We start from the raw sequence: 14,404 nt of genomic DNA on the forward strand, positions 1-14,404 counted from the left end.
GCAGCGTTTTCATAACACCAGTTTCCAATCAGAGGTAGATTTTACAGTAAAATGCTCCTGGAGCGGATTCTCACCAATAGATATGTAATTTACATAGTTTCCTTCAACGTGACATTCCGTGTACCGAACAGACTACATACATATTGCATTTGAGAAACATTTTTAATGAGTTGTGTACATGTGTATTACAGAACTTTCATCCACCATACAAGGCATATTTACACCTAGAAACATTAACTCGGAGATTGCAGCTTTTTCCTAATACCAGTTTCAAAATCAGGCAGTTTCCTAAGGAAAAAAATTTTGAGCGTGTCCTACCCAATAGATATGTAAATTACATAGATTTTCCCGCTGTGAAATTCCGTGTTTTGCACACGCTACATGCAGATAGGATTCGACAAAAATACACTACAGAGTTGTTTGCATGTGGATTAAAGGACTTTCATCACAATACAAGGCATATTGATGCTTAGAAGCATTTTCTCTGATTTCACAGAGCTTTCCAACGCCAGTTTTGTAACTGAGGCAGATTTCATGGCAAAAACCTCTTGGAGCGGGTTCAAAACAATAGACATGTAATTAACATGGATTCACTCACTGTGAATTTCCGTGTTCTGAACACGCTACATGCAACTCGGATTCGACAAATATTCACTACAGAGTTGTTAGCAAGTCGACTACAGCATTTTCATCCACCATACAAGGCTTACTGACACTTTGAAGACTTTTCTCAGATTTCACAGTTTAGTTTTAATGCCAGGTTTGAAAATGAGGCAGATTTGGCAGGAAAATGCTCATGGAGTGCGTTCTAACCAAAAGATATTTAATTTACCCAGTTTCACTCACCGTGAATTTCCGTGTTCTGAACACTTTACATGCATCACAGATTCGACATTCTTTAATGAGTTCTTAACATGTGTATTACCGAACTCTCATCCACCTTACAATGCATATTTATACATAGAAGTTATTTTCTGATTTAGTAGATTTCTCCAAATGTCAGATTTTAAGTCATGCAGTTTTCGCAGAAAAATCCTCCTAGAGAGTGTTCTACCCAATAGACATGCAATTTACATAGAACCTGTCATCGTGAAATTCCGTGTTCCGAAAAAGCTACATGCATCCCGGATTCGACAAATATTCACTACAGTGTTGTTAGCATAAGGGTTACCGGACTTTCATCCACCATAAAAGCCATATTGACACTGTGAAGCATTTTCTCATATTTCGAAAGTTTTTCCTAATGCCAGTTTTCAAAATGAGGCAGAATTCGCAGAAAAAAGCTCTTGGAGCGAGTTCTACCCAAGTGACATGTATTTTACATACATTCGCTCACTGTGATATTCTGTGTTCCGAACACGCTTCATGTATCTCGGATTCGACAAATGTTCACTACAGAGATGTTAGCATGCGGATTACCGAACTTACATCCACCCTACAAGTCATATTTACACCGAGAATCTTTTCTTCTGAGTTCGCAGTGTTTTCCTAAATCCAGTTTTGAAATTCAGGCATATTTCTCAGGAAAGAGCTCTTGGAGTGATTTCTAACCAAGAGAAATGTAATTTACATAAACTCCCTGGCCATGAAATTCCGTGTTCCGAACATGCTACATGCATAATGGATTCGACAAATATTCACTACAGATTTGTTAGCATGTGGATTACCGAACTTTCATCACAATAGATTGAATATTGATACTTAGAAGTATTTTCTCAGATTTTGCAGTGTTTTCCAAACGCCAGTTTCAAAAATGAAGCATTTATCGCAGAAAAATTCTCTTGGAGCGAGTTCTACCCAATAGAGAAGTAATTTACATTGTTTCCGTCACCGGGAAATTCCACGTTCTAAACACGGTATATGCATCACGGATTAGAAAAAGATTCTTTAGTATGTTGCGTAAATGTGGATTACCGAACTTTGTTCCAACATAAAGGCATATTTACACCTAGAAATATTTACTCTCATTTGAAGCTTTCTCCAAACTTCAGATTCGATAATCATGCAATTTTCGCAGAAAAATTCTATTCTAGCTAGTTCTACCCAATAGAATTGTAATTTACATTGTTTCTTTACGGTGAAATTTCGTGTTCAAAACACGCTATATAAATCACGGATTCGAAAAATTTTCAATTCATAGTTTATAACATGTGCATTACCGGACTTTCATTCACCATTCAAGGCATATTGAAACTTAGAAGCATTTTCCCAGACTTCTCAGGTTTTTCCTAACGCCAGTTTTCAAAATGAGGCAGATTTCACAGAAAAAGTCTCTTGAATCGAGTTCTACCCAATAGACATGTAATTTACATTGTTTCCTTCAATATGACATTCCATAATCCGAACACGTTACATGCAACACGAATTCGACAAATAATCTTTAATGTGTGTGAGCATGTGGATAACCGAACTTTCATCCACCATACAAGGCATATTTACACCTAGAAGTAGTTATTCTGATTTCGCAGGTTTTTCTTAACATCCAGTTTCGAAAATCATGAAATTTTCACTGAAAATTTCAATTCAAGCGAGTTCTATCCAGTAGAATTGTTATTTTCCGAGTTTCACTCACCGAGACATTCCGTGTTCCGAAAATGTTACATTAATCACGGCTTCGACAAACATTACTTAATGACCGTGAGCATGTGGATTACCGATGTTTCAACCACAATACAAGGCATAATTACACCTAGAAATATTTACTTAGATTTCGCAGATTATTCCTAATGTCAGTTACCAAAATCAGGCAGTTTTCGCAGAAAAATTCTCTTGCTGCATGTTTGATGAAATAGACATCCCATTTTCATAGATACCGTCACCGTAACATTCCGTGTTATGAAAAATGTACATGCACCATGGATTCAACAAATATTCACTGCTGAGTTGTAAGAATGTGAATTACACATCTTTAATAAACCATTGAATACATATAGTCACTTTAAAGCATTTGCTCATATTTTGCAGCGTTTTCATAACACCAGTTTCCAATCAGAGGTAGATTTTACAGTAAAATGCTCCTGGAGCGGATTCTCACCAATAGATATGTAATTTACATAGTTTCCTTCAACGTGACATTCCGTGTACCGAACAGACTACATACATATTGCATTTGAGAAACATTTTTAATGAGTTGTGTACATGTGTATTACAGAACTTTCATCCACCATACAAGGCATATTTACACCTAGAAACATTAACTCGGAGATTGCAGCTTTTTCCTAATACCAGTTTCAAAATCAGGCAGTTTCCTAAGGAAAAAAATTTTGAGCGTGTCCTACCCAATAGATATGTAAATTACATAGATTTTCCCGCTGTGAAATTCCGTGTTTTGCACACGCTACATGCAGATAGGATTCGACAAAAATACACTACAGAGTTGTTTGCATGTGGATTAAAGGACTTTCATCACAATACAAGGCATATTGATGCTTAGAAGCATTTTCTCTGATTTCACAGAGCTTTCCAACGCCAGTTTTGTAACTGAGGCAGATTTCATGGCAAAAACCTCTTGGAGCGGGTTCAAAACAATAGACATGTAATTAACATGGATTCACTCACTGTGAATTTCCGTGTTCTGAACACGCTACATGCAACTCGGATTCGACAAATATTCACTACAGAGTTGTTAGCAAGTCGACTACAGCATTTTCATCCACCATACAAGGCTTACTGACACTTTGAAGACTTTTCTCAGATTTCACAGTTTAGTTTTAATGCCAGGTTTGAAAATGAGGCAGATTTGGCAGGAAAATGCTCTTGGAGTGCGTTCTAACCAAAAGATATTTAATTTACCCAGTTTCACTCACCGTGAATTTCCGTGTTCTGAACACTTTACATGCATCACAGATTCGACATTCTTTAATGAGTTCTTAACATGTGTATTACCGAACTCTCATCCACCTTACAATGCATATTTATACATAGAAGTTATTTTCTGATTTAGTAGATTTCTCCAAATGTCAGATTTTAAGTCATGCAGTTTTCGCAGAAAAATCCTCCTAGAGAGTGTTCTACCCAATAGACATGCAATTTACATAGAACCTGTCATCGTGAAATTCCGTGTTCCGAAAAAGCTACATGCATCCCGGATTCGACAAATATTCACTACAGTGTTGTTAGCATAAGGGTTACCGGACTTTCATCCACCATAAAAGCCATATTGACACTGTGAAGCATTTTCTCATATTTCGAAAGTTTTTCCTAATGCCAGTTTTCAAAATGAGGCAGAATTCGCAGAAAAAAGCTCTTGGAGCGAGTTCTACCCAAGTGACATGTATTTTACATACATTCGCTCACTGTGATATTCTGTGTTCCGAACACGCTTCATGTATCTCGGATTCGACAAATGTTCACTACAGAGATGTTAGCATGCGGATTACCGAACTTACATCCACCCTACAAGTCATATTTACACCGAGAATCTTTTCTTCTGAGTTCGCAGTGTTTTCCTAAATCCAGTTTTGAAATTCAGGCATATTTCTCAGGAAAGAGCTCTTGGAGTGATTTCTAACCAAGAGAAATGTAATTTACATAAACTCCCTGGCCATGAAATTCCGTGTTCCGAACATGCTACATGCATAATGGATTCGACAAATATTCACTACAGATTTGTTAGCATGTGGATTACCGAACTTTCATCACAATAGATTGAATATTGATACTTAGAAGTATTTTCTCAGATTTTGCAGTGTTTTCCAAACGCCAGTTTCAAAAATGAAGCATTTATCGCAGAAAAATTCTCTTGGAGCGAGTTCTACCCAATAGAGAAGTAATTTACATTGTTTCCGTCACCGGGAAATTCCACGTTCTAAACACGGTATATGCATCACGGATTAGAAAAAGATTCTTTAGTATGTTGCGTAAATGTGGATTACCGAACTTTGTTCCAACATAAAGGCATATTTACACCTAGAAATATTTACTCTCATTTGAAGCTTTCTCCAAACTTCAGATTCGATAATCATGCAATTTTCGCAGAAAAATTCTATTCTAGCTAGTTCTACCCAATAGAATTGTAATTTACATTGTTTCTTTACGGTGAAATTTCGTGTTCAAAACACGCTATATAAATCACGGATTCGAAAAATTTTCAATTCATAGTTTATAACATGTGCATTACCGGACTTTCATTCACCATTCAAGGCATATTGAAACTTAGAAGCATTTTCCCAGACTTCTCAGGTTTTTCCTAACGCCAGTTTTCAAAATGAGGCAGATTTCACAGAAAAAGTCTCTTGAATCGAGTTCTACCCAATAGACATGTAATTTACATTGTTTCCTTCAATATGACATTCCATAATCCGAACACGTTACATGCAACACGAATTCGACAAATAATCTTTAATGTGTGTGAGCATGTGGATAACCGAACTTTCATCCACCATACAAGGCATATTTACACCTAGAAGTAGTTATTCTGATTTCGCAGGTTTTTCTTAACATCCAGTTTCGAAAATCATGAAATTTTCACTGAAAATTTCAATTCAAGCGAGTTCTATCCAGTAGAATTGTTATTTTCCGAGTTTCACTCACCGAGACATTCCGTGTTCCGAAAATGTTACATTAATCACGGCTTCGACAAACATTACTTAATGACCGTGAGCATGTGGATTACCGATGTTTCAACCACAATACAAGGCATAATTACACCTAGAAATATTTACTTAGATTTCGCAGATTATTCCTAATGTCAGTTACCAAAATCAGGCAGTTTTCGCAGAAAAATTCTCTTGCTGCATGTTTGATGAAATAGACATCCCATTTTCATAGATACCGTCACCGTAACATTCCGTGTTATGAAAAATGTACATGCACCATGGATTCAACAAATATTCACTGCTGAGTTGTAAGAATGTGAATTACACATCTTTAATAAACCATTGAATACATATAGTCACTTTAAAGCATTTGCTCATATTTTGCAGCGTTTTCATAACACCAGTTTCCAATCAGAGGTAGATTTTACAGTAAAATGCTCCTGGAGCGGATTCTCACCAATAGATATGTAATTTACATAGTTTCCTTCAACGTGACATTCCGTGTACCGAACAGACTACATACATATTGCATTTGAGAAACATTTTTAATGAGTTGTGTACATGTGTATTACAGAACTTTCATCCACCATACAAGGCATATTTACACCTAGAAACATTAACTCGGAGATTGCAGCTTTTTCCTAATACCAGTTTCAAAATCAGGCAGTTTCCTAAGGAAAAAAATTTTGAGCGTGTCCTACCCAATAGATATGTAAATTACATAGATTTTCCCGCTGTGAAATTCCGTGTTTTGCACACGCTACATGCAGATAGGATTCGACAAAAATACACTACGGAGTTGTTTGCATGTGGATTAAAGGACTTTCATCACAATACAAGGCATATTGATGCTTAGAAGCATTTTCTCTGATTTCACAGAGCTTTCCAATGCCAGTTTTGTAACTGAGGCAGATTTCATGGCAAAAACCTCTTGGAGCGGGTTCAAAACAATAGACATGTAATTAACATGGATTCACTCACTGTGAATTTCCGTGTTCTGAACACGCTACATGCAACTCGGATTCGACAAATATTCACTACAGAGTTGTTAGCAAGTCGACTACAGCATTTTCATCCACCATACAAGGCTTACTGACACTTTGAAGACTTTTCTCAGATTTCACAGTTTAGTTTTAATGCCAGGTTTGAAAATGAGGCAGATTTGGCAGGAAAATGCTCTTGGAGTGCATTCTAACCAAAAGATATTTAATTTACCCAGTTTCACTCACCGTGACTTTCCGTGTTCTGAACACTTTACATGCATCACAGATTCGACATTCTTTAATGAGTTCTTAACATGTGTATTACCGAACTCTCATCCACCTTACAATGCATATTTATACATAGAAGTTATTTTCTGATTTAGTAGATTTCTCCAAATGTCAGATTTTAAGTCATGCAGTTTTCGCAGAAAAATCCTCCTGGAGAGTGTTCTACCCAATAGACATGCAATTTACATAGAACCTGTCATCGTGAAATTCCGTGTTCCGAAAAAGCTACATGCATCCCGGATTCGACAAATATTCACTACAGTGTTGTTAGCATAAGGGTTACCGGACTTTCATCCACCATAAAAGCCATATTGACACTGTGAAGCATTTTCTCATATTTCGAAAGTTTTTCCTAATGCCAGTTTTCAAAATGAGGCAGAATTCGCAGAAAAAGCTCTTGGAGCGAGTTCTACCCAAGTGACATGTATTTTACATACATTCGCTCACTGTGATATTCTGTGTTCCGAACACGCTTCATGTATCTCGGATTCGACAAATGTTCACTACAGAGATGTTAGCATGCGGATTACCGAACTTACATCCACCCTACAAGTCATATTTACACCGAGAATCTTTTCTTCTGAGTTCGCAGTGTTTTCCTAAATCCAGTTTTGAAATTCAGGCATATTTCTCAGGAAAGAGCTCTTGGAGTGATTTCTAACCAAGAGAAATGTAATTTACATAAACTCCCTGGCCATGAAATTCCGTGTTCCGAACATGCTACATGCATAATGGATTCGACAAATATTCACTACAGATTTGTTAGCATGTGGATTACCGAACTTTCATCACAATAGATTGAATATTGATACTTAGAAGTATTTTCTCAGATTTTGCAGTGTTTTCCAAACGCCAGTTTCAAAAATGAAGCATTTATCGCAGAAAAATTCTCTTGGAGCGAGTTCTACCCAATAGAGAAGTAATTTACATTGTTTCCGTCACCGGGAAATTCCACGTTCTAAACACGGTATATGCATCACGGATTAGAAAAAGATTCTTTAGTATGTTGCGTAAATGTGGATTACCGAACTTTGTTCCAACATAAAGGCATATTTACACCTAGAAATATTTACTCTCATTTGAAGCTTTCTCCAAACTTCAGATTCGATAATCATGCAATTTTCGCAGAAAAATTCTATTCTAGCTAGTTCTACCCAATAGAATTGTAATTTACATTGTTTCTTTACGGTGAAATTTCGTGTTCAAAACACGCTATATAAATCACGGATTCGAAAAATTTTCAATTCATAGTTTATAACATGTGCATTACCGGACTTTCATTCACCATTCAAGGCATATTGAAACTTAGAAGCATTTTCCCAGACTTCTCAGGTTTTTCCTAACGCCAGTTTTCAAAATGAGGCAGATTTCACAGAAAAAGTCTCTTGAATCGAGTTCTACCCAATAGACATGTAATTTACATTGTTTCCTTCAATATGACATTCCATAATCCGAACACGTTACATGCAACACGAATTCGACAAATAATCTTTAATGTGTGTGAGCATGTGGATAACCGAACTTTCATCCACCATACAAGGCATATTTACACCTAGAAGTAGTTATTCTGATTTCGCAGGTTTTTCTTAACATCCAGTTTCGAAAATCATGAAATTTTCACTGAAAATTTCAATTCAAGCGAGTTCTATCCAGTAGAATTGTTATTTTCCGAGTTTCACTCACCGAGACATTCCGTGTTCCGAAAATGTTACATTAATCACGGCTTCGACAAACATTACTTAATGACCGTGAGCATGTGGATTACCGATGTTTCAACCACAATACAAGGCATAATTACACCTAGAAATATTTACTTAGATTTCGCAGATTATTCCTAATGTCAGTTACCAAAATCAGGCAGTTTTCGCAGAAAAATTCTCTTGCTGCATGTTTGATGAAATAGACATCCCATTTTCATAGATACCGTCACCGTAACATTCCGTGTTATGAAAAATGTACATGCACCATGGATTCAACAAATATTCACTGCTGAGTTGTAAGAATGTGAATTACACATCTTTAATAAACCATTGAATACATATAGTCACTTTAAAGCATTTGCTCATATTTTGCAGCGTTTTCATAACACCAGTTTCCAATCAGAGGTAGATTTTACAGTAAAATGCTCCTGGAGCGGATTCTCACCAATAGATATGTAATTTACATAGTTTCCTTCAACGTGACATTCCGTGTACCGAACAGACTACATACATATTGCATTTGAGAAACATTTTTAATGAGTTGTGTACATGTGTATTACAGAACTTTCATCCACCATACAAGGCATATTTACACCTAGAAACATTAACTCGGAGATTGCAGCTTTTTCCTAATACCAGTTTCAAAATCAGGCAGTTTCCTAAGGAAAAAAATTTTGAGCGTGTCCTACCCAATAGATATGTAAATTACATAGATTTTCCCGCTGTGAAATTCCGTGTTTTGCACACGCTACATGCAGATAGGATTCGACAAAAATACACTACAGAGTTGTTTGCATGTGGATTAAAGGACTTTCATCACAATACAAGGCATATTGATGCTTAGAAGCATTTTCTCTGATTTCACAGAGCTTTCCAACGCCAGTTTTGTAACTGAGGCAGATTTCATGGCAAAAACCTCTTGGAGCGGGTTCAAAACAATAGACATGTAATTAACATGGATTCACTCACTGTGAATTTCCATGTTCTGAACACGCTACATGCAACTCGGATTCGACAAATATTCACTACAGAGTTGTTAGCAAGTCGACTACAGCATTTTCATCCACCATACAAGGCTTACTGACACTTTGAAGACTTTTCTCAGATTTCACAGTTTAGTTTTAATGCCAGGATTGAAAATGAGGCAGATTTGGCAGGAAAATGCTCTTGGAGTGCGTTCTAACCAAAAGATATTTAATTTACCCAGTTTCACTCACCGTGACTTTCCGTGTTCTGAACACTTTACATGCATCACAGATTCGACATTCTTTAATGAGTTCTTAACATGTGTATTACCGAACTCTCATCCACCTTACAATGCATATTTATACATAGAAGTTATTTTCTGATTTAGTAGATTTCTCCAAATGTCAGATTTTAAGTCATGCAGTTTTCGCAGAAAAATCCTCCTGGAGAGTGTTCTACCCAATAGACATGCAATTTACATAGAACCTGTCATCGTGAAATTCCGTGTTCCGAAAAAGCTACATGCATCCCGGATTCGACAAATATTCACTACAGTGTTGTTAGCATAAGGGTTACCGGACTTTCATCCACCATAAAAGCCATATTGACACTGTAAAGCATTTTCTCATATTTCGAAAGTTTTTCCTAATGCCAGTTTTCAAAATGAGGCAGAATTCGCAGAAAAAAGCTCTTGGAGCGAGTTCTACCCAAGTGACATATATTTTACATACATTCGCTCACTGTGATATTCTGTGTTCCGAACACGCTTCATGTATCTCGGATTCGACAAATGTTCACTACAGAGATGTTAACATGCGGATTACCGAACTTACATCCACCCTACAAGTCATATTTACACCGAGAATCTTTTCTTCTGAGTTCGCAGTGTTTTCCTAAATCCAGTTTTGAAATTCAGGCATATTTCTCAGGAAAGAGCTCTTGGAGTGATTTCTAACCAAGAGAAATGTAATTTACATAAACTCCCTGGCCATGAAATTCCGTGTTCCGAACATGCTACATGCATAATGGATTCGACAAATATTCACTACAGATTTGTTAGCATGTGGATTACCGAACTTTCATCACAATAGATTGAATATTGATACTTAGAAGTATTTTCTCAGATTTTGCAGTGTTTTCCAAACGCCAGTTTCAAAAATGAAGCATTTATCACAGAAAAATTCTCTTGGAGCGAGTTCTACCCAATAGAGAAGTAATTTACATTGTTTCCGTCACCGGGAAATTCCACGTTCTAAACACGGTATATGCATCACGGATTAGAAAAAGATTCTTTAGTATGTTGCGTAAATGTGGATTACCGAACTTTGTTCCAACATAAAGGCATATTTACACCTAGAAATATTTACTCTCATTTGAAGCTTTCTCCAAACTTCAGATTCGATAATCATGCAATTTTCGCAGAAAAATTCTATTCTAGCTAGTTCTACCCAATAGAATTGTAATTTACATTGTTTCTTTACGGTGAAATTTCGTGTTCAAAACACGCTATATAAATCTCGGATTCGAAAAATTTTCAATTCATAGTTTATAACATGTGCATTACCGGACTTTCATTCACCATTCAAGGCATATTGAAACTTAGAAGCATTTTCCCAGACTTCTCAGGTTTTTCCTAACGCCAGTTTTCAAAATGAGGCAGATTTCACAGAAAAAGTCTCTTGAATCGAGTTCTACCCAATAGACATGTAATTTACATTGTTTCCTTCAATATGACATTCCATAATCCGAACACGTTACATGCAACACGAATTCGACAAATAATCTTTAATGTGTGTGAGCATGTGGATAACCGAACTTTCATCCACCATACAAGGCATATTTACACCTAGAAGTAGTTATTCTGATTTCGCAGGTTTTTCTTAACATCCAGTTTCGAAAATCATGAAATTTTCACTGAAAATTTCAATTCAAGCGAGTTCTATCCAGTAGAATTGTTATTTTCCGAGTTTCACTCACCGAGACATTCCGTGTTCCGAAAATGTTACATTAATCACGGCTTCGACAAACATTACTTAATGACCGTGAGCATGTGGATTACCGATGTTTCAACCACAATACAAGGCATAATTACACCTAGAAATATTTACTTAGATTTCGCAGATTATTCCTAATGTCAGTTACCAAAATCAGGCAGTTTTCGCAGAAAAATTCTCTTGCTGCATGTTTGATGAAATAGACATCCCATTTTCATAGATACCGTCACCGTAACATTCCGTGTTATGAAAAATGTACATGCACCATGGATTCAACAAATATTCACTGCTGAGTTGTAAGAATGTGAATTACACATCTTTAATAAACCATTGAATACATATAGTCACTTTAAAGCATTTGCTCATATTTTGCAGCGTTTTCATAACACCAGTTTCCAATCAGAGGTAGATTTTACAGTAAAATGCTCCTGGAGCGGATTCTCACCAATAGATATGTAATTTACATAGTTTCCTTCAACGTGACATTCCGTGTACCGAACAGACTACATACATATTGCATTTGAGAAACATTTTTAATGAGTTGTGTACATGTGTATTACAGAACTTTCATCCACCATACAAGGCATATTTACACCTAGAAACATTAACTCGGAGATTGCAGCTTTTTCCTAATACCAGTTTCAAAATCAGGCAGTTTCCTAAGGAAAAAAATTTTGAGCGTGTCCTACCCAATAGATATGTAAATTACATAGATTTTCCCGCTGTGAAATTCCGTGTTTTGCACACGCTACATGCAGATAGGATTCGACAAAAATACACTACAGAGTTGTTTGCATGTGGATTAAAGGACTTTCATCACAATACAAGGCATATTGATGCTTAGAAGCATTTTCTCTGATTTCACAGAGCTTTCCAACGCCAGTTTTGTAACTGAGGCAGATTTCATGGCAAAAACCTCTTGGAGCGGGTTCAAAACAATAGACATGTAATTAACATGGATTCACTCACTGTGAATTTCCGTGTTCTGAACACGCTACATGCAACTCGGATTCGACAAATATTCACTACAGAGTTGTTAGCAAGTCGACTACAGCATTTTCATCCACCATACAAGGCTTACTGACACTTTGAAGACTTTTCTCAGATTTCACAGTTTAGTTTTAATGCCAGGTTTGAAAATGAGGCAGATTTGGCAGGAAAATGCTCTTGGAGTGCGTTCTAACCAAAAGATATTTAATTTACCCAGTTTCACTCACCGTGACTTTCCGTGTTCTGAACACTTTACATGCATCACAGATTCGACATTCTTTAATGAGTTCTTAACATGTGTATTACCGAACTCTCATCCACCTTACAATGCATATTTATACATAGAAGTTATTTTCTGATTTAGTAGATTTCTCCAAATGTCAGATTTTAAGTCATGCAGTTTTCGCAGAAAAATCCTCCTGGAGAGTGTTCTACCCAATAGACATGCAATTTACATAGAACCTGTCATCGTGAAATTCCGTGTTCCGAAAAAGCTACATGCATCCCGGATTCGACAAATATTCACTACAGTGTTGTTAGCATAAGGGTTACCGGACTTTCATCCACCATAAAAGCCATATTGACACTGTGAAGCATTTTCTCATATTTCGAAAGTTTTTCCTAATGCCAGTTTTCAAAATGAGGCAGAATTCGCAGAAAAAAGCTCTTGGAGCGAGTTCTACCCAAGTGACATGTATTTTACATACATTCGCTCACTGTGATATTCTGTGTTCCGAACACGCTTCATGTATCTCGGATTCGACAAATGTTCACTACAGAGATGTTAGCATGCGGATTACCGAACTTACATCCACCCTACAAGTCATATTTACACCGAGAATCTTTTCTTCTGAGTTCGCAGTGTTTTCCTAAATCCAGTTTTGAAATTCAGGCATATTTCTCAGGAAAGAGCTCTTGGAGTGATTTCTAACCAAGAGAAATGTAATTTACATAAACTCCCTGGCCATGAAATTCCGTGTTCCGAACATGCTACATGCATAATGGATTCGACAAATATTCACTACAGATTTGTTAGCATGTGGATTACCGAACTTTCATCACAATAGATTGAATATTGATACTTAGAAGTATTTTCTCAGATTTTGCAGTGTTTTCCAAACGCCAGTTTCAAAAATGAAGCATTTATCACAGAAAAATTCTCTTGGAGCGAGTTCTACCCAATAGAGAAGTAATTTACATTGTTTCCGTCACCGGGAAATTCCACGTTCTAAACACGGTATATGCATCACGGATTAGAAAAAGATTCTTTAGTATGTTGCGTAAATGTGGATTACCGAACTTTGTTCCAACATAAAGGCATATTTACACCTAGAAATATTTACTCTCATTTGAAGCTTTCTCCAAACTTCAGATTCGATAATCATGCAATTTTCGCAGAAAAATTCTATTCTAGCTAGTTCTACCCAATAGAATTGTAATTTACATTGTTTCTTTACGGTGAAATTTCGTGTTCAAAACACGCTATATAAATCTCGGATTCGAAAAATTTTCAATTCATAGTTTATAACATGTGCATTACCGGACTTTCATTCACCATTCAAGGCATATTGAAACTTAGAAGCATTTTCCCAGACTTCTCAGGTTTTTCCTAACGCCAGTTTTCAAAATGAGGCAGATTTCACAGAAAAAGTCTCTTGAATCGAGTTCTACCCAATAGACATGTAATTTACATTGTTTCCTTCAATATGACATTCCATAATCCGAACACGTTACATGCAACACGAATTCGACAAATAATCTTTAATGTGTGTGAGCATGTGGATAACCGAACTTTCATCCACCATACAAGGCATATTTACACCTAGAAGTAGTTATTCTGATTTCGCAGGTTTTTCTTAACATCCAGTTTTGAAAATCATGAAATTTTCACTGAAAATTTCAATTCAAGCGAGTTCTATCCAGTAGAATTGTTATTTTCCGAGTTT

This window comes from Camelus dromedarius, unplaced genomic scaffold (assembly GCF_036321535.1).
Source record: "Camelus dromedarius isolate mCamDro1 unplaced genomic scaffold, mCamDro1.pat HAP1_SCAFFOLD_178, whole genome shotgun sequence".
Classification (NCBI taxonomy): Eukaryota; Metazoa; Chordata; class Mammalia; order Artiodactyla; family Camelidae; genus Camelus; species Camelus dromedarius.